The sequence below is a fragment of the Rhipicephalus microplus genome, chromosome X (genome assembly GCF_043290135.1).
Source record: "Rhipicephalus microplus isolate Deutch F79 chromosome X, USDA_Rmic, whole genome shotgun sequence".
NCBI lineage: Eukaryota > Metazoa > Arthropoda > Arachnida > Ixodida > Ixodidae > Rhipicephalus > Rhipicephalus microplus.
The window spans coordinates 345,604,765-345,624,982 of record NC_134710.1 but is presented as its reverse complement, the minus strand read 5'-3'; the positions used below and the strand labels follow the sequence as shown (position 1 = coordinate 345,624,982).

General features: G+C 44.1%; 2 pseudogenes; both read left to right on the top strand.

Annotated features, from left to right (window-relative positions):
* The window catches only part of LOC142776329 (CCR4-NOT transcription complex subunit 7 pseudogene), a 32,663-nt pseudogene extending 12,445 nt beyond the window's left edge, over positions 1-20,218 (top strand).
* On the top strand, positions 5,262-6,538 carry LOC119183422 (CCR4-NOT transcription complex subunit 7 pseudogene; annotated as a pseudogene).

Genomic DNA, 20,218 nt, shown 5'->3' with positions numbered 1-20,218 from the left:
AGCAAGTGCAAACAACTAGTTATACAAACATCTTCAACTATTCAATATATGTCTGTACATATATTTAGTGACAATTCGTGACGTGTTGCCCAATAAAAAAAAATGCAACACGGTCTTCTTCTCTCCGCATGCTTCGCATAATGTCGATTCCCAGGTACGTGGGATGTGCCTTTTTTTTTCATATAATAGAGCATCTGACGCAGGTATACTTTCCTGACGGAAAACCGTTACATTAGATGACTTCGGCTGTCAGGAAACCTACGGAGGCAGTAAAATGATACTGCCCTTTGTAAATCGTCCCGAAATACAGCGCAGGGTTCCGTGTTCTCCGATATATAGCGTGACATCGTGAACTTACAGCGCAACACCAGAAAAAATACAGGACAGGAGTAGTCCCTGTCCTGTATTTTTTGTGGTGTTGCGCTGTAAGTAAGTTCATGATGAATCCTAACCAACTGGCCCAACTTACCGTCTTACTACAATATAGTGTGACGTTAGAAACCGTATATCAGAACCATGAATGGCATGAGGCGTATTGGTATTACCGAAACACTTTCTGGCAAAATATATCCCAAGTCAGCACTCTAAGGCAAGCGTGTCTCGTTGCTTGAAGAGTGCCTCGATGCGCGCGCCCCCGCTTAGAGCGGCGCCATTCTTTTATAGGCTTGACGCCGCTACAGTATACTATTACACTCTGACGCCGCTTTGCCTCGCGTGTCCGCCATGTTTTAGCCGACGCCCCGCTTTATGTAAACGTGTAGGCGGCGCCTGTCGCCTCCAGGCCCGTCTGATTCGTGGTGAGTTCCGCAAGATGACTGGATGTTGTGTGCCACAGTGCACGTACCATTCTAGATAGATATATGTGGGGTTTAACGTCCCAAAACCACGATATATGATTATGAGGGGCACCGTTGGGGGTCCCAGAAATTTCGACCCCTCGGGGTTCTTTAACATGCACCCAAATCTGAGCACACGAGCCTACAGCATTTTCGCCTCCTTCGAAAATGCAGCCGCCGCAGCCGAGATTCAATCCCGTGAACTGGGGGTCAGCAGCCGAGTGCCTTAGCCACTACCGCGGCGGGGCGCACGAACTATTCTAGGACTATAGATGATGTTTTTCCCCCCAAGGGATACTAAAAAAAGTCTCATATGGACACTGCGAATAAAGCGTGTGAGGTGACATACGCAGGTTAAAGAGCCCCGTGTGGTTTAAATTTCCGGAGCCCTTCACTACAACGTCTCTCATATAATGGTGGTTCAGGGACGCTAAAACCCCACATATCAATAAAATCGAATATGGCATATGAATGCCTCTCGTGTATGCAGCGGGAGTATAGCAAGCTTTGTTGTTTCCTATCACCTTTTCTTTGCCACGTTGGGTATTCTTTTGGCATGGTTCTTAAAATGGCGTGTATATAACTAGCAATGCAAAAATGGATCAGACTATTACAAGTTATGTGGGTGGTTCTGATTTGATTGATATGTGGGGTTTAACGCCCCAAAACCACCATGTGATTATGAGAGACGCCGTAGTGGAGGGCTCCGGAAATTTCGACCACCTGGGTTTTTTTAACGTGCACCCAAATCTGAGCACACGAGCCTGCAACATTTCCGCCTCCATCTGAAATGCAGCCGCCGCAGCCGGGATTCAATCCCGCAACCTGCGGGTCAGCAGCCGAGTACCTTAGCCACTAGACCATCGCGGCGGGGCATGTGGGTGGTTCTGACTGCGTGTTCTGCCTCTATAGCGCGCACTAGTGGAATATTAACCTGATTGCTCATTTGTAAGTCCAAATAGTTTTATCGCGTTTCAACCATTATCATAACTTGATTGTGGTTTAAGGGTGTGCTTGGAAATCATACTTTCCCTGTTGCAGGCATTTCTTTTTTTTCTTTTGATGGATGAAGGTGTGAAGATTATTATAGTTGCGTCTGTAATGAACTGCAATTATGAACTCTGACTAGTGTTTTCTTGCGGGAAAAGAAGGGCAACTAGAAACTTTTGTTATTTTTATAGAGTGAAATAATTTCTCAGAATTACTCTTTTCTCAGAATTACTATTATTACTATTCTGAATTTCTCAGAATTACTTATTACGACCGAATGCTTTTTTTTGTGTGTGTATCATGCAGGCTATCAATTTCAGTGCGGAATTCGCAACGCTGCAAAAATTGGCAGCTGATCCACAAAAAGAATGCTGATGATAGAAGTGTGGCAGCTTGGGCTAGTTGGTATGGCATGACGATAGTGATAGCGCGAGTACAAAACGACGACACAGAGACAAGAGTCTTTCGTGTCCTTCTTGTCTCTGTGTCGTCGTTTTGTACTCGCGCTATAACTATCGTCATGCTGATGATAGAGCTGTATATTCCGCGCCAGTACATACAAGAAGAATCCAGTGAAGATAAGGCGACGATGACGCACCAAAAACGAGATGGTTTCACCTGTTCTAGTTCGCGTCTGCCGAAATGGCGTACGACAAAAATATACAGGCTTGAAGCATCACAGCAACGACGTTTGTCTGCCTGTTCCCACGAATTGTATAGTTTGTCAGAAACCCAGACGAGTGCCAGAAGACGTGCGACCATCTCGCGCTTGTTGCGTCGGCGTCGTCGGTAGTGCCCTAATGCCGTGTGCGTTGACGCTGAAAGTCAAGCTGCTCATCAACGTCCGTGAAGCTATGGTTTCCGTCGACCGTTTCAAATTAAAACTGAGTACTTGGGTATACCGACGCTTCGACAACGTCTCATAATAAATTCACTTCCGACTTCCATACTCGCCGCGTGCATTTCGCGTCTCAGTAGTGTGCTTCTGGCCACATTAACATGTCACAAATTCCTCGCTCGAAGGGGGGCCCTGCAGCGCGCCAGTACGTGCCAGAAGAATCCAGCGCTAAGAAGACGACGACGCACCAAGCATGCACGAAATGGTTGCGCCTGTTCTGGATCGCGTATGCCAAAATAGATTCCGACAAAATATATATAACGTGTGGCATAACATCGACAACGTCTGTCTGCCTGTTCCCACAGAGCGAAACTGGGTCCTAAATGGCACCGTTGAACTCGCCGAGATGATAAGGTGGACGTGCGTATAGATGCATGGACGGACACCCGGATGGATGGACGGACGGGAAGATACACAGTTGAGTACAAGGGTCGACGGACAGACAGACAGATATGCTCGGACGGACAGAGTATGACCTTGTTTTCAAAGCATATAAAGCATACGCGTGCTATGAATGCTGCAAATGCGGTATATGCCACAAATGTTTTCGGTCCGACTGTGAGCTAGCTACGACGACGGCGGCGACAGTGGACATCGCGGGAGCTTATGGAGATTCGCTTTCAAAAATTGAAGCATCACATGTGTATTAGTCGTGTCCGCTGCGGTTGCTCAACGACATTTTCATGCTTGCCGTATTTTCGACAGTACTTTCTCGAAATGTGAAATGCCGCCATATTTTAAATGGACATTCAATAAGAGCACAAGAAGATCAATATGTCAGTCACATAAAACAGGAGCCTCGGAACCTGCGTGCGAATCACAACGGGTTTAAGGTTTAGCTATAAACAGCGAACCACAGAGTTCTCACGTCAGCAAACACATCACTGCTGATGGTGGGAAATTTGTTTGTATGCTGTGTCAAAAAATAATAAATAAACACATAGGTATAACACTGGCTAGAAATGAAACTGAATGGTGGGGTTTTTAGCACTCGGCGATTTAAAACGGCTGTGAACCTCTCAACCACAGCCAGCAGTCCAGCGGCTGCTCAGGCAGTGAGGGCTATTCTCTCTCTAACACCTTTAGGCGAGACACATTTGGTTACTTGTGTTAATATGGGCTTACAAACCTATAACTAGCAACATCTGCGAATGATACAGCGTTTGCGAAGGCAAGTCCAGTACAAAGTGTCTTTACTCATGATTAAGAGGCTGCAAATCTGCGCGCTGGCAGTGCGCGCATTGAAGATTAGAATCAGTAAGGGCGACCGCTGTAGCAGATGATGCGCTTGTCTCCAACCTGAATGAAGCAAGCACATCGAGCACTGTAGCTTGCCTTATCCCACTCTGCTGCGAAGGCGCGCTCGGCATATCTCCACACTTGCGCGAACGAAGAGGACGTTTTTTTTTTTCCATGTGCATTCGTTTATTCTAAAACGAGACTCAGGCGCCCGCAGCAGGATGCCAAAGCATTTGGATGTTTATGAACCATCACGACGACGATGACGCCAACACAACATTTTCGCTGCCAGTGTTCTCGTTCTTTACTGCACTTATTCAAATGTAACGCGAGTTTCTGTCGAACGTATTGCTACCTAATGTCGACCCTCACGCGCTACAATTGAATACCAAAATTCATTTTTTCCTCTCGCGCGTAATTAAAAATTCCTCGCATTGCAACAAAGTATATACTGTATATTGTCGTACCAACAAAGACTTGAACAAAAGCCCGAAATTTATGGCCAAATAGCAGGACTTAGCCGCAAAAGAGAAGAGGACAACGGATGGTGTAGACAGAAATCTTTTTCGAGGTGCGGCAAGCGATGCGTGGACCTGGTGCGCAACCCCTGAGGTACACCACTGGGATTGGGTACAGCTCATGCGGCCCTACTTCCCTGCAGATGAAGTCTTACAGCCTGTAGAGTTCTAGCCAGCAGAGTAGAGTGTACACACGCAAAATTAGCCTAGTAGCTATGATTTCTTTCGTGGGGGTGGGGGGGGGGGTAATTGTTAAAGGCTTTGAAAACACCCAATTTTTATAATTGCCCTTAATTAAACCCCCCCTATCCAAATATGGGGGGTGGGAACATCACCGTCCAGGCGACAGGCGTGCACAGGATACTTTAATCAACTAGAGACAACCGCGAAACTATACAAAATACACTAAATTTAAAATACAATTACAGTTTCGCGCCATAAAACATAGAAGCAGATCATTGATTCTATGTAAGTTTTGTTTGTAATTCTTTATATAGTGCAGCCCGTTCGTGCTCCCTTGTCCAATTTTCTTTTCTTAAAGCTACAAAAAAACATTGAATTCTGCGCTCAGAACTAAAAGTGCAAAATAAACACCTTCGCCGACTGCTTTCATTTAGTCTTACAATACGGTTATTGTTTGAAAGAGCTGCGAAAACGAAACCGCCCGTCCATTAGCGCCACTAATACTTACCAAACGTTTTCATAATAAAGTGATGACAAACTACTCTTTTTTTTTCTTTACAACAGTCAGCAAGGACAACTTGTGAAAATCGGGAAAATTTGGCAAATAAAGTAAAAAAACGAAATATTATTTTGTTTTCGCGCCAGTTAACCAGCTTGAAGTTTGTAAGAAGTCTCCTTCTGGAAGGCTAACTGAAGAGGTAGAAATGCCATTCGCATCTTCCACGTTGGCGATTAGGATTCAATGCCTTCGTGCGTGTCCACCGTGTGTAGTCTCAGCGAAGCGTTGAGTGAGCTGAGTGAGTTTGAGGCCTATAGATGCTCCAGCAGCTCCAATAACAGGCAAAGCACTCTGTCCATAGATGACGATCCCTACGAAATCCGCGATGTTTGGGCCTGCGATCGAGGAAGAGTTCTGCACCATGAGTGAGTTTGAGGCCCTTAGAAGCTCCAGCAGCTCCAATAACAGGCAAAGCACTCTGTCCATAGATGACGATCCCTACGAAATCCGCGATGTTTGGGCCTGCAATCGAGGAAGAGTGCTGCGCCATCAGGCGCCTGGTCCAAAGGTACAACTACATCGCAATGGATACTGAGTTCCCTGGCGTCATAGCGCAGATCGTACGAAAGTTCAAGAGCCTCATCGACTATCAATATCAAGCGCTGCGTTGCAACGTGGACTCTCTCAAGATTATCCAGGCGGGTCTGAGTTTTTTTTACAAGAACGGCAACCAGCAGGAAGGCCTTTCCACCTGGCAATTCAACTTCAAGTTCTGCTTGTCGAAAGACGTTTTCGCGCAAGCCTCGACCAACTTCCTGGTGAGGGCTGATGTAATGTTTCGCAGGCATGATGAGGAAGGCATTGAGGAGTTTGAGTTTGCCCAGTTACTTATGACTTCAGGACTTGTTCTCTCTGACGAAGTTAAGTGGCTCACTTTTCACAGTGCCCACGATTTCGGTTACATGATGAAGACACTGACCGGAGGGAGCCTGCCCATAGCTGAGGCAGACTTCTTTGAGACGCCAAAGTTGTATTTTCCATCTATTTACGATGTCAAGTACCTAATGAAGGGTTGCAGAAACCTCAGGGGAGGCTTGCAGGAAGTGGCTGGGCCGCTCCAGATACGGCAGTCAAACGTTCCAAGTTCACGCAAATCGAGGTCTTCCCGTCTCCAGGAACATCGTGAACTATCTTATAGAGGCCTGCTCTTACTAGACTATCGCTCGTGGCGCATACCCACAAACGGGACTTACCTTTGCAAACCTTTTCGTTCTCGTAACGAATAGATATAATTTGTTTTGCTACATGTTCCATCAGCTGATGTTTTCATATGTACTTTTGTCCCCTTGTTATTAAAACTTTTCCCTGCTGTGTACTTCGTATGTCATCCAACTGTCGTTACACATGCCGTGTTTTTGATTGCTCCTTAGTTTTCTATTCTGTCTATAGATAATAAGGCCAAGCTTGAACACTGCAAGCGTTTAAACATTGGCAGTGTGAATGATCTTACGTGAATGAATTTCATTTCGGCTTCAAGCAGCATTCGACGGGCGTTATCTGCCATCATAAATTTTGTTAAAAAAGTATATCTTCCTGCTTCGGCGCAGCTCTCTCTCGGACTCTCTTCGATTTTGTCTTATGCAGAGAGAGGGAGACAAGCACAGAAATTTCTTGGCGGGGGCGGGAGGGGGGAGGCTTTGCGAGCGCGCCTCGAGATGGCGCAGCATGTACAGCAAAATTAAAGTAACATATCTTATTCCTAATAATATAGTTGTTCAGCTAGTTTGTAACTCGTCATATTGTAAGTAATCTACCGAAATTTGGCATCATTAGAAATGCTTATACATTCACACATGCTACCACTCACAAATTTGTGTTGCGACGTGCTTTTATTGAGTGGTAGCGTGCGTGCATGAGTGAGTGTTTCTATAGGCACACCAAGTTGTTTATGTATATGCTCCCTTTAGGGAACACCCCGGGATGGTGGTATAGTGGCTAAAGTACGCGGCTGCTGACCCGCAGGTCGCGGGGTTGAAACACGGCTGCGGCGGCTGCATTTCCGATGGAGGTGGAAATGTTGTAGGCCCGTGTGCTCAGATTTGGGTGCACGTTAAAGAACCCCAGGTTGTTGAAATTTCCGGGGCCCTCCACTGCAGCGTCTTTGGTAATCATATGGTTGCTTTGGGACGGTAAACCCCACATATCAATCAAATTCTTTTAGGGAACCTGAGTTGCCCAGTTTCCCCGTGCCGCTCTTTCGCGATTCTTTACAGCTGCGAAGAAGCCAACTTGTCGACCGCTCGTTTCTGGGCCCCGCCGGTCCGCAGGTGCGCTCGCGTTTCGAGCTCATTTCGATTGAAAAAGAAGCGTATTACGAATAAATATTCAAGAGCCCTTCCCTTATCGGGAGAATAGAGGTTTTTAGCAAGCTATACGGAAAAGGGTACGGAAAGACGACACGGTACCGTTCCGTATGCTCGTACGATGCTCGCGATGCGCATTTGTCAGTTGGTTCCGTATTTCCGCCTTTCCGTAACGTGTTTCCGTACCTTGCTAAAAACCTCTGTTGAGTACAAGTTCTCGGCGGAAGTGAGACGGCTGATTGATTACGTGCGTGGTGAGAGGGCGCGCTTACGCACTGTTGGCATCCGGCCTAACGACTCACGGTCTGCTCCGAAACTGGAGGTCCTGCATTTATGTGTAGGCAAGAATGTGGCAACGACTCGCTGTGGTTAAACTTAGCTTGCTGCTTGGCGGCGACGCCAGCGGGTCATGCGTGGCACGGTGGACATGACTAAAAGTTCTCACACATTTTAATGCCATTAGCGTATAACTTTAGTCTTTATTTATTACGCAGCTTTATAATACCGTTTGCAAGCGTAGCGGGGCGAGGTGGGCGTGATAAGAGCTTTAGAATAGCGTTTGCCCTGCTGCCAACCGAAATGCACGATCGCATATTGTTACGGGGAATAAAGTATACACTGATGAACAAATGTGTACTGGCGAATATACTGGCGAGCTAATGCGTACGACGCTGTTGCAGTCCGAGCACGTTCCCGTTCAGCACTTCGTCGTCGTCATCCTCAGGCATTTACTTAGCCCGTGACAATATTGACGGCTGGTTCATGCGAGCCGTAGCGTTGAATTACTCCCGCCTAGGCGTGATCATGTTTGTGCAGACATACTTCCGAAGAAGATTTAGGGTCTGACGCACTGTACTGACAACACCACTGTCACACGGTTTTTTTTTGTTTTCTATGTCATACCCTTTTATATCACTTCAGGTGACGGCTGCACCGTATTTGATCCGATTAGTTTGGGCAGTTAGCGGTGACTAATACCGGTATCACTCGAATACATTTGATCGAGATCGACAGGTCCGTCGCTGCTGCGCCAGATCGATTTGGCGCAGACGCCCTTGCTGATTGCAATCAAAAGTGCCCGTGTGACACCGGGTTGATTGCACGTGCGAATGCTCAAACCTTTTCTGTGCGCTCTTGTGGTCTCTAGCTTCTTGGCTGCTGGTTGCGTGAGTGGACGAGCATGCACGAAAAACAGTTTACTACATATACAAAGCTACTCTATCAAAATTATGCAGAAAAGATGCATCATACTGGGTAGCTAGGTCTGTAATAATGAGACGTCCGCAAATAAGCACATGTACACACAATGACTGAAAGCTGGGCCAGTTGGTTACTTGAACGTAATTTAACACAGCGCACAACTATGCGGGCACAAGAGCGATTTGTCCTTTCTCTAGTGTCCGTGTGGTCCTCCTGCCCTGTGTTACAATACGTTCAAGCACATGTATGTGTTTGGTCTTGCTAAATTAAGTATCACATGGAAAATTGAAAAACTTTTCATTCTTTGCGAAGTACAATGTCATTTTCGGTCTTATTACTAGTTTTCCTGCGTGTTATTTTTTAAGCAAAAGGATGTGATGTTTACTTCACTATCAGATTAGCACATTTGTCCCCGCTTAGTAGTCAGTGCACGGTACAAGCTTTTGGTCTTTGTTGGTGCGTGTGCGCTGTAATAAATAGCATCAAGTTATATTTCTCAACTGTTCTATATTATAAATAACTTCATTTCTTGAGATAGGCACAACGATAAAGTAATATGATTCTTGTATTGAACGAAATTTCTCAAAATTTTCTTGAGCCTTGTATAAGACAAGTCCACTTGTGAAAATGTCGTCTTCAGCACCCACCCCCCCGTTAACAAAGTTTTCATTGCTCCTGAATATGCAGTTTTTACTAATAAATACTAATAAAACTCTACCTAGCAAAACCATCTTGTGAATTTCTAATCTAACAAAGAATTTCCATTCACCTGCAAAGATCTGTAAATTGTAATGTTGTCTTAAAACCAATTTAAAGTTTTTTTAAAGTGACTAGATTAAAAAGCAGTGATTTTTTTTTATAATTTTGTCGCAACAAATTTGAGCATGCACTCTGACACTACCACATTGAAATATTTATGTGCCCTCGCTTTACTTCTATGGAGCTGCACGCCGTAACCCTGTGCAGAAGAACAATGGATACAGCTTTTGGTAGTGCTCTTACATTCCAGATGGTGGCAGAGGTGTTGGTGGTTGCTTTCGTTATTTAATGACTTATGCAACAAAAGGCACTGATCACTCCTAGCCTTATTTTAGCTTGGAATGCTCGCACAAACACTGCATTCATTCTCCTTCTCATTGCATATCGGTCACTTGTCAAAGCCTCATGTCTCCCTGGTCTGCATCACCCACACACGGTGTCCTTCTACTATGTCAAATTTGCCCCTACGAATTTTCAAGACACAAAGGTCAGCCTAGAAGTACTCTTTGCTATTCTAATTGGTCCATGTTCTTGTAGGAGCCACAAAGATAAGGCTGTTTTTAATCACAAAGAAAAGTGAGAAAAGGTGTCTAGGGGAGCTCAAAGTTTTACAGTTGATTCACCATATCCTGCATTAAAATTATAGGCACACGAGTGGAGTAAGCTGGGATCACATTGAGAGTATACTAACTAATCACAATCTGGTAAATTGTTCTCTACCTACCAGAAAGACAAAGTATCACTGATACCTAATGAACCTCGTAATTTTATACAGAATGCATCCATGCATTCTCGAGTAGTAGTGTCCCTGGTTCTGCCAACAGTCCGAACCATATCCAGGTATGGCTCACAGTTATGAGAATTGCAATGTGTCAGCAAATGTGCCCCATCATTATCTTTTAATGAAAGCTCATGTTTGTGTGCATGCTCATTCACGCATTATCTTGTCCGGCCAATATTCATCTTTTGCCGTAGGGTAGTCGCAATTCATAAACGACCAGGTTGACACATTTTGTGCATGACTTGGCGTGCCTCTTGCCGTACCAACCTTTGTTGCTTCCATTAGGTAGTATACTAGTATACATGAGAAAGCTGAGATGATTTTTGTGGCACAGAAAAAAGAATCGCATGCCATCTCTGTTTGCAACTATTTTTAGGTCGTGTGCAGCTCGGTGCATACACGGTACAACCTCAGGTCTCACTGTTCTGCTCTCTTGGTCTACCCCAGTACCGTAGTGTTCTCTCATGATAGTCTGGTGGAGCAACTCAGCTACAGCGTTAAGGAACATGCAAAGAAACCAACCACAGACGACCAATTCAATTGGTTTTGAAAAGTTTTCTGCATAACGTGTGAGCACGACACTGCACATGCATAGCCTGGGCATTGTAGAGCTGTGGCCCTTTTCACAGTTTTGGAATGCATCAACTTTCATGGAAGCGATTCTTTTGCACACCTAAACAAAAAAGCCAACAGCCGTGACGGCTCTGCAAGGTAATGCGCTAAGCCGAAAACTGCAAAGAGCCACAAGCCTTCAACTCATGTGTAAACACCAATCCTTTTTCAGTCTGCGAAAGCCTGCTAGAACATTGTTAACAATGGGCTAATGTGTGACGGTTGATAGTTGTTTCCAAATAATAAAAAATTTATCATCACACGCAAGAACTTTCAAAACCTCCCACTAAACAAAATGTTTGTGTAATGTAACAAAACAAGTTACGGTCAAACATAAAAATTTGCACAACACAAGAGCAACATATGAGCCTACGAAAATGCCTCGTCTTTGAATATAAAATCGCTAATGAAGTTGACTTTAACACAAAACTTGAAAAGGGCCATAAAAGCTTATAATGCCATGCCCGCAGCATTCCTGAAGGAAACCGCACCACTCTCGTCTATGCAACTTCCTATGTAGAAAAACATTTCACTGTGCAGGACAGAGTAAAATAGGTCCTCAACTTCAACCAAGAACAAGTATTCATCGATGGATTCTTTGAAGAAAGTGGATGATGCAAGAGAAATTCTCAGTTTAAAATGAGTCTCTCCTGACGACCGAGTCTAGCCGCTTCATTAAAAACTGACTAATACATTCTGCCAGATAACTCAATCACTCACAATTGTACTGAATGAAACACTCGGCTTATGCATCTTGGCCATAAAAAACACAGAAAGGGTGTTCTTTTTGCTAGCTGCAGTATGCGATAGACTCTGCTAGTTGTGTAAGTTTCAAGTTTTTACTCAGAGCCACTGCCTTGCTTTTCGAAATTCTCGTTTTGATGACTTTTAACTTGATGAAGTTCATGTAGACTGCTTGTCCTGCCACGAAGTTGCACAAATCTACATACATTGCAACGGAGCCACTACTTTTATCCACTTAAAATGGACACAAAGTTTTGCACTTGAAGAATAACAACACTTACCAATGTATGCTCCTGACGAAGAGGGTTTTTTCCCTGCTCTTGCTAGAGCTTAGATACTGTCTTGTGAGCAATAGCCCTAACTGCGGCATCGATGTTAGCCGACTTGTTGATGCAATACCAGTAATTAGTGAGCCAGCAACAGAGGTTTGTGGCTAAGTTTTGGGCCTTTGTTGAGTACATAGCGTAATGTTTCTGCAATATCAACGTTTCCCAACCCAGTGAGGCCTTGCCAGGTCGTGCTGACCGGCTTCTTCAGTATGAAGCAAAAAGCATGCCTCACCTTCAGGTTCCACTTTGCCTGGGTGATGTAGGCTGCCGAACGCTTGGCATCGCCAAACTTCTTCAGTGCCAGCCACTCCGGGTCCAAACTGAAGCAAAGTGCACAAAGCAGGCAAAGAAAGCACACCTGCTACGACAAATTATGATTTTGTATACTTTCGTAACATGACCAAATGTAGGTGTGACTTCCCCAAAAAACGAGCATGGCCTTTCAGGGAAGTCATGCCTTCATTTGGTTGTGTTAGTAAGTATGTAAAATTTTCAAATTCGAATTGTGAAGGCAGGTGGGCTTATTTTTTTACCTCCTTCATGCAATGTGCTTTAGTTTAGAACTGGAGTGGCTGGTGTTAAAGAAGTTTTGCAGTGCCAACCGTATCATAATTGACCAGGCACAATAACAACTGCCTAGTCAGGCATGCGTTATCAGTTGAAACGCGTCATCATTCAGAATTCACATGCTGAAAGCGCCCTGAGGAACCATGCATCTTTGGTTAAACAGGCACACCTTTCAACATGGTCACTCTTGTGCAAAGCAGCCCAGCATGTCTATTAGGTCACGCGGGTTCTTCGGCACACCACGTCGGAGCCCACAACTTCTACAAGGTACCACAGATCAAGCATGGCTGCAGATGCACTATACAGAGTCAGAGTCATGGCTGTATATGGTTCTGCTAAATGTTCCAGATACGTTTCAACGTTGCTAGAAACCTGTTGAAAAGCAGTTGGTAGTAACTCTACAATACGTAAGCAGTAGCACTGCAATGCGAGTTGAATAACTTGTTGGTATTGAAACCAATCTGTGATGTGCAACAGCTCGATAACACATGCTCTTCTTGTATATCAGCCTTTTTTTATGTCCAATGCTGTACGAAGGCTTCCCCCATTTACCTACAATTTTCCCAACCCTGTGCAAGCTTATTCGATCTTATGCGTGCAAATTTTTACTTCATCATCCTATCAAGTCTTCTGCTTTTTTCAGCAATATTTCCTATCTTTTCGTAGCCACACAATCTCTCTGATTGGTCTTTCCCTCACATTGCTCGAGCCGCCTAGATCCAATCTTTTTTTTTTCTTATGTCCGCTAGAATGTCATCTACTAGCCCTGTTTGTTCTCCATTCAGCTCTGCTTTTTTAATATCCCTATGTTATGCTAACCATTCTCTGTTTCTATTTTGCATAGCTCTTGATCTGTTCTAGACTTTTTTTTCTTCTCTTTTTTTTTACTATCATTCAAATTTTTGCACCATATGTTAGTACTCGCAGCATATAATAGTTGACCACTTTCTGCTTTAGGGATAGTTGTAAATTGCCTCTTGTCATTTGGGAATGTCTGCCATCAAAGCTTGAGCCCATCCATATTGTTCGGTGAATTTCCTTTTGATGAATTGCGTGTCCAGTGAATTTCTGACTTAAATACAAATAGATTGTAGGGATTTTAGTGTGCCGTTGCAAACTCTTGCCCTCTTGTTTTGTCTCTTAACATTAGATCCTTGTCTTTTACTTATTTATCTGTAACCCTACTTAAACACTTTCTCAGTTTAGACCCTCAGCTCATTCTAGTTCATGGGCACCACTGCTGAAAAGCAAGACATCATTTGTAAAGTGTAAGTACCGAGATATTCCTTGTCAATGTTTATTCATGTTTCTTATCAACATGGTGGCTCAAATACTTCTGTTGAGCAAGCTGCAAATATTGCTCAGATATTGCCTCCTTGCCAGATCCACTTCAGAAATAAAATTTTTCTGCTCTGCGACAGCTCCTCCCCTATAAAGGGGCTTTTCTAGTCGCCCCTCGAGACCTTAATAAAGTTCACTGTATGTATGTCTGCTGTGGACTCTTTGTTGATGTTGGCTAGGGTATTCATGCATGCATTATGCACTAGCTACTCTAAAACTGCTGGTATCTGTACCGAGTCGAATGCCTTTTATTAGTCTTTGCAAGCTAAGTAAATGGATGTGTTTCGTTGGGCAATTTTTTCAGTTTGACAGCGCATGGCTATGATCCACAGTGGGACATCTGTTGATCTGTGTATAATTCTTTAAATCTTTCATATTTCTTTTGTTCTGTATTTGTTTAGTATTCACATTTTTACAGTTAGATTGTACATTTGATTCGCCAGTACGTGAGGCATTGTGCAGAAAGTGTCACAACCTTGTTAAACAGGAGATCTCCTTCATCTTTGATCGGGTCAATAATTTCGCTGCATGATTTTTCTTTGGTGATGTTTTGTAGGGCTCTATTCCATTCTCTCAGGGTAGGGTATCCAACGAGATTTGTTCCTGCTAGGCTTCTGATTTTATGTTCCTTTCATTCTAACTCTGTTTATACTTACTCATAGAATTTAAGTGTTTTGTTAAACTTTGGCTTCTTTCTCTGTTAGGTGGCTTATTCATGAGCTATAGTAAAAGTCTTCTGCCACCTTACTATAGATGTTGAGACTTCTTATTATGTTACTCTATCTGTTGGAGTGTGCATTCGTAATTAGTTTCCTGTTGTCATGCTCCATCCTTTCTTTCAATTTTCCATCCATTTCTTTGGTGCTATAAATCCCCATGTCGGATATTTTCGTTTTTGTTAATCAGCCATTTTAGCTCAGTTAATTCAACTTCAGATCTTGAGTGGGTAGCTTTTGTAGATTTTTTTCGTTTTTTGTGATTTGGGAGAGTTTGCTTACTTCTTGCCCTGGTGCTTTAACCAACTGCAGTTTTATTTATAGAATCAGTGTAGTTATGGTTTTGTTTATTTCCTCTATGTCATGATTTTTCTCTTGTTCTAAGACCTCGCATACGCGTGTTCTAAGGCAGTGCTGAAAATGGGCGTGACTGTGGCTCTGCTCCATATTCAAAGGAGCCTTGCAATTTCTCTGCAAGTTATAATGTTAAAAATAATAAAAATGGTATTTTTGGGTGCCTTAAAGTTCCGCATTCAATTTTGGTGAGCTTACTGATGATGATGACTATAGAGTTCAAGCATGTGAAGAGATCGTTTTGGTAAAACATATAAAATGAATAATTAAAGACGAAAACGTAATAATTGTATAGTTTGTATAGAAACGAATTATATAGTTTGTAAAAAACCCAGACGCGTGCCAGATGATGATGATGATCCTTGATACTCTGGCGCACACCCACAAAGGGCGATCGGCCAAGAACCGGACGGCAGGATCTTAACTAAAAGGCTAATGGTTTTTCAAACACAACGTAATTTTGGGCTGAAAAAAAATATATAAAGAAAGCCGAAAATCGAGAAAGGAGTATATCTGAGCAGGGAGCGATGCAGTCCATCAGATGTGCTTTGAGACAGAGGTAATGGTGGGTCTAAAATGATATAGATATAGTGAGATTAACATGGCAATCGCTTTGCTTCAATTATGTATTCAAATACCGCAGAGCAGACGTCCCTGTGGCTATAACCGAATTTAATGCGGCCAAATGACAAAATTACTGCCACATTTATTTCTAATCCCAATTTTCTAAGTGGAGCTACCAGGTATCTTATCCGCTGATGAGAATATCGGCGACAGAACAAAAAGAAGTGATCTATCGTTTCCATTTCTTCGCAAGTCTGACATAAAGGTGACGCCTTTAGACCAACTTTATGCAAAAAATATTTCAGTTGCGGAATTCTGAAACGCAATCTTGTAAAAGTAACTTCCAAGTGCCGTGTTGCACACCACTGTCTATTCCAGTGGCATCTTAGATGTGTGAAATCTCGATATTTATCCAATGAGTAGCAGTCGTATTCATGCAAACAGAGGTTACTATACCTTATTGCTGTCGCGTAAGCCGTATCAGGGAAAATCGGGATAAGGGGACCGCTAAGAGATACTGTGGCTTGTGCATCCGCCATCTCATTGAGATATATGCCACGATGGCCTGGTACATGTAAGAGCAGCAGTTTTTTCAAGTTTGTCGGTATGAGTTGTCGGAACATGCGCATAAATGTTAAAAGACGTGCAATCATCTCGCGCTTGCTGCGTCGTCGTCGTCGGTAGTGCCCGAATGCCGTGTGCGTTGACGCTGAAAGTCAAGCTGCTCATCAACGTCCGTGAAGATATGGTTTCCGTCGACCGTTTCAAATTAAAACTGAGTACTTGGGTATACCGACGCTTCGACAACGTCTCATAATAAATTCACTTCCGACTTCCATACTCGCCGCGTGCATTTCGCGTCTCAGTAGTGTGCTTCTGGCCACATTAACACGTCACAAATTCCTCGCTCGAAGGGGGGCCCTGCAGCGCGCCAGTACGTGCCAGAAGAATCCAGCGCTAAGAAGACGACGACGCACCAAGCATGCACGAAATGGTTGCGCCTGTTCTGGATCGCGTATTCCAAAATAGGTTCCGACAAAATATATATAATGTGTGAAATACATCGACAACGTCTGTCTGCCTCTTCCCACAGAGCGAAACTAGGTCCTAAATGGCACCGTTGAACTCGCCGAGATGATAAGGTGGACGTACGTATAGATGCATGGACGGACACCCGGATGGATGGACGGACGGGAAGATACACAGTTGAGTACAAGGGTCGACGGACAGACAGACAGATATGGTCGGACGGACAGAGTACGGCCTTGTTTTCAAAGCATATAAAGCATACGCGTGCTATGAATGCTGCAAATGCGGTATATGCCACAAATGTTTTCGGTCCGACGGTGAGCTAGCTACGACGACGGCGGTGACAGTGGACATCGTGAGAGCTTATGGAGATTCGCTTTCAAAAATTGAAGCATCACATGTGTATTAGTCGTTTCCGCTACGGTTGCTGAACGACATTTTGATGCTTGCCGTATTTTCGACAGTACTTTCTCGAAATGTGAAATGCCGCCATAGTTTAAATAGACATTCAATAAGAGCACACGAAGATCAATATGTCAGTCACATAAAACAGAAGCCTCGGAACCTGCGTGCGAATCACAACGGGTTTAAGATTTAGCTATAAACAGTGAACCACAGAGTTCTCACTTCGGCAAACACATCACTGCTGATGGTGGGGAATTTTGTTTGTATGCTGCGTCAAAAAATAATAAATAAACACATAGGTATAACACTGGCTAGAAATGAAACTGAATGGTGGTGTTTTTAGCACTCGGTGACTTAAAGCGGCTGTGAACCACTCAACCGCAGCCAGCAGTCCAGTGGCTGCTCAGGCAGTGAGGGCTATTCTCTCTGTAACACCTTTAGGCGAGACACATATGGTTACTTGTGTTAATATGGGCTTACAAACCTATAACTAGCAACATCTGCGAATGATACAGCGTTTGCGAAGGCAAGTCCAGTACAAAGTGTCTTTACTCATGATTAAGAGGCTGCAAATCTGCGCGCTGGCAGTGCGCGCATTGAAGATTAGAATCAGTAAGGGCGACCGCTGTAGCAGATGATGCGCTTGTCTCCAACCTGAACGAAGCAAGCACATCGAGCACTGTAGCTTGGCTTATCCCACTCTGCTGCGAAGGCGCGCTCGGCATATCTCCACACTTGCGCGAACGAAGAGGACGTTTTTTTTTTTTCCATGTGCATTCGTTTATTCTAAAACGAGACTCAGGCGCCCGCAGCAGGATGCCAAAGCATTTGGATGTTTATGAACCATCACGACGACGATGACGCCAACACAACATTTTCGCTGCCAGTGTTCTCGTTCTTTACTGCACTTATTCAAATGTAACGCGAGTTTCTGTTGAACGTATTGCTACCTAATGTCGACCCTCACGCGCTACAATTGAATACCGAAATTAATTTTTCCTCTCGCGCGTAATTAAAAATTCCTCGCATTGCAACAAAGTATATATTGTATATTGTCGTTCCAACAAAGACTTGAACAAAAGCCCGAAATTTATGGCCAAATAGCAGGACTTAGCCGCAAAATAGAAGAGGACAACGGATGGTGTAAACAGAAATCTTTTTCGAGGTGCGGCAAGCGATGCGTGGACCTGGTGCGCAACCCCTGAGGTACACCACTGGGATTGGGTACAGCTCATGCGGCCCTAGTTCCCTGCAGATGAAGTCTTACTGCCTGTAGAGTTCTAGCCAGCAGAGTAGAGTTTACACACGCAAAAAAGCCTAGTAGCTATGATTTTTATTGTGGGGGGGTACTTGTTGAAGCCTTTGAAAACACCCATTTTTAATAATTGCCCTAAAGAAACACCCCGTCCCCCCCCCCCCATCCAAATATGGGGGGTGGAAACATCACCGTCCTGGCTACAGGCGTGCACAGGATACTTTAATCAACTAGAGACAACCGCGAAACTATACAAAATACACTAAATTTAAAATACAATTACAGTTTCGCGCGACAAAACATACAAGCAGATCATTGATTCTATGTAAGATTTGTTTGTAATTTTTTATATAGTGCAGCCCGTTCGCGCTCCCTTGTCCAATTTTCTTTTTTTAAAGCTACAAAAAAAACATTAAGTTCTGCGCTCAGAATTAAAAGTGAAAAATAAACACCTTCGCCGACTGCTTTCATTTAGTCTTACAATATGGTTATTGTTTGAAAGAGCTGCGAAAACGAAACCGCCCGTCCATTAGCGCCACTAATACTTACCAGACGTTTTCATAATAAAGTGATGACAAACTACTCTTTTTTTTTTCTTTACAACAGTCAGCAAGGACAACTAGTGAAAATCAGGAAAATTTGGCAAATAAAGTAAAAAAATGAAATATTTTGTTTTCGCGCCAGGTAACCAGCTCGAAGTTTGTAAGAAGTCTCCCTCTGGAAGGCTAACTGAAGAGGAAGAAACGCCATTCGCATCTTCCACGTTGGCGATTAGGATTCAATGCCTTCGTGCGTGTGCACCGTGTGTAGTCTCAGCGAAGCGTTCAGTGAGCCGAGATTGAGGCCTATAGAAGCTCCAGCAGCTCCAATATCAGGCAAAGCACTCTGTTCATAGATGACGATCCCTACAAAATCCGCGATGTTTGGGCCTGCAATCGAGGAAGAGTTCTGCACCATGAGTGAGTTTGAGGCCTATAGAAGCTCCAGCAGCTCCAATAATAGGCCAAGCACTCTGTCCATAGATGACGATCCCTACGAAATCCGCGATGTTTGGGCCTGCAATCCAGGAAGAGTTCTGCACCATGAGTGAGTTTGAGGCCTATAGAAGCTCCAGCAGCTCCAATAACAGGCCAAGCACTCCGTCCATAGATGACGATAACTACGAAATCCGCGATGTTTGGGCCTGCAATCGAGGAAGAGTTCTGCACCATCAGGCGCCTGGTCCAAAGGTACAACTACATCGCAATGGATACTGAGTTCCCTGGCGTCATAGCGCAGCACCTACGAAAGTTCAAGAGCCTCATCGACTATCAATATCAAGCGCTGCGTTGCAACGTGGACTCTCTCAAGATTATCCAGGCGGGTCTGAGTTTTTTTGACAAGAACGGCAACCAGCCGGAAGGCCTTTCCACCTGGCAATTCAACTGCAAGTTCTGCTTGTCGAAAGACGTTTTCGCGCAAGACTCGACCAACTTCCTGGTGAGGGCTGGTGTAATGTTTCGCAGGCATGATGAGGAAGGCATTGAGGAGTTTGAGTTTGCCCAGTTACTTATGACTTCAGGACTTGTTCTCTCTGACGAAGTTAAGTGGCTCACTTTTCACTCTGCCCACGACTTCGGTTACAGGATGAAGACACTGACCGGAGGGAGCCTGCCCATAGCTGAGGCAGATTTCTTTGAGACGCCAAAGTTGTATTTTCCATCTATTTACGATGTCAAGTACCTAATAAAGGGTTGCAGAAACCTCAGGGGAGGCTTGCAGGAAGTGGCTGTGCAGCTCCAGATACGGCAGTCAAACGTTCCAGGTTCACGCAAATCGAGGTCTTCCCGTCTCCAGGAACATCGTGAACTATCTTATAGAGGCCTGCTCTTACTAGACTATCGCTCGTGGTGCATACCCACAAACGGTACTTACCTTTGCAAACCTTTTCGTTCTCGTTACGAATAGATATATTTTGTTTTGCTACATGTTCCATCAGCTGATGTTTTCATATGTACTTTTGTCACCTTGTTATTAAAACTTTTCCCTGCTGTGTA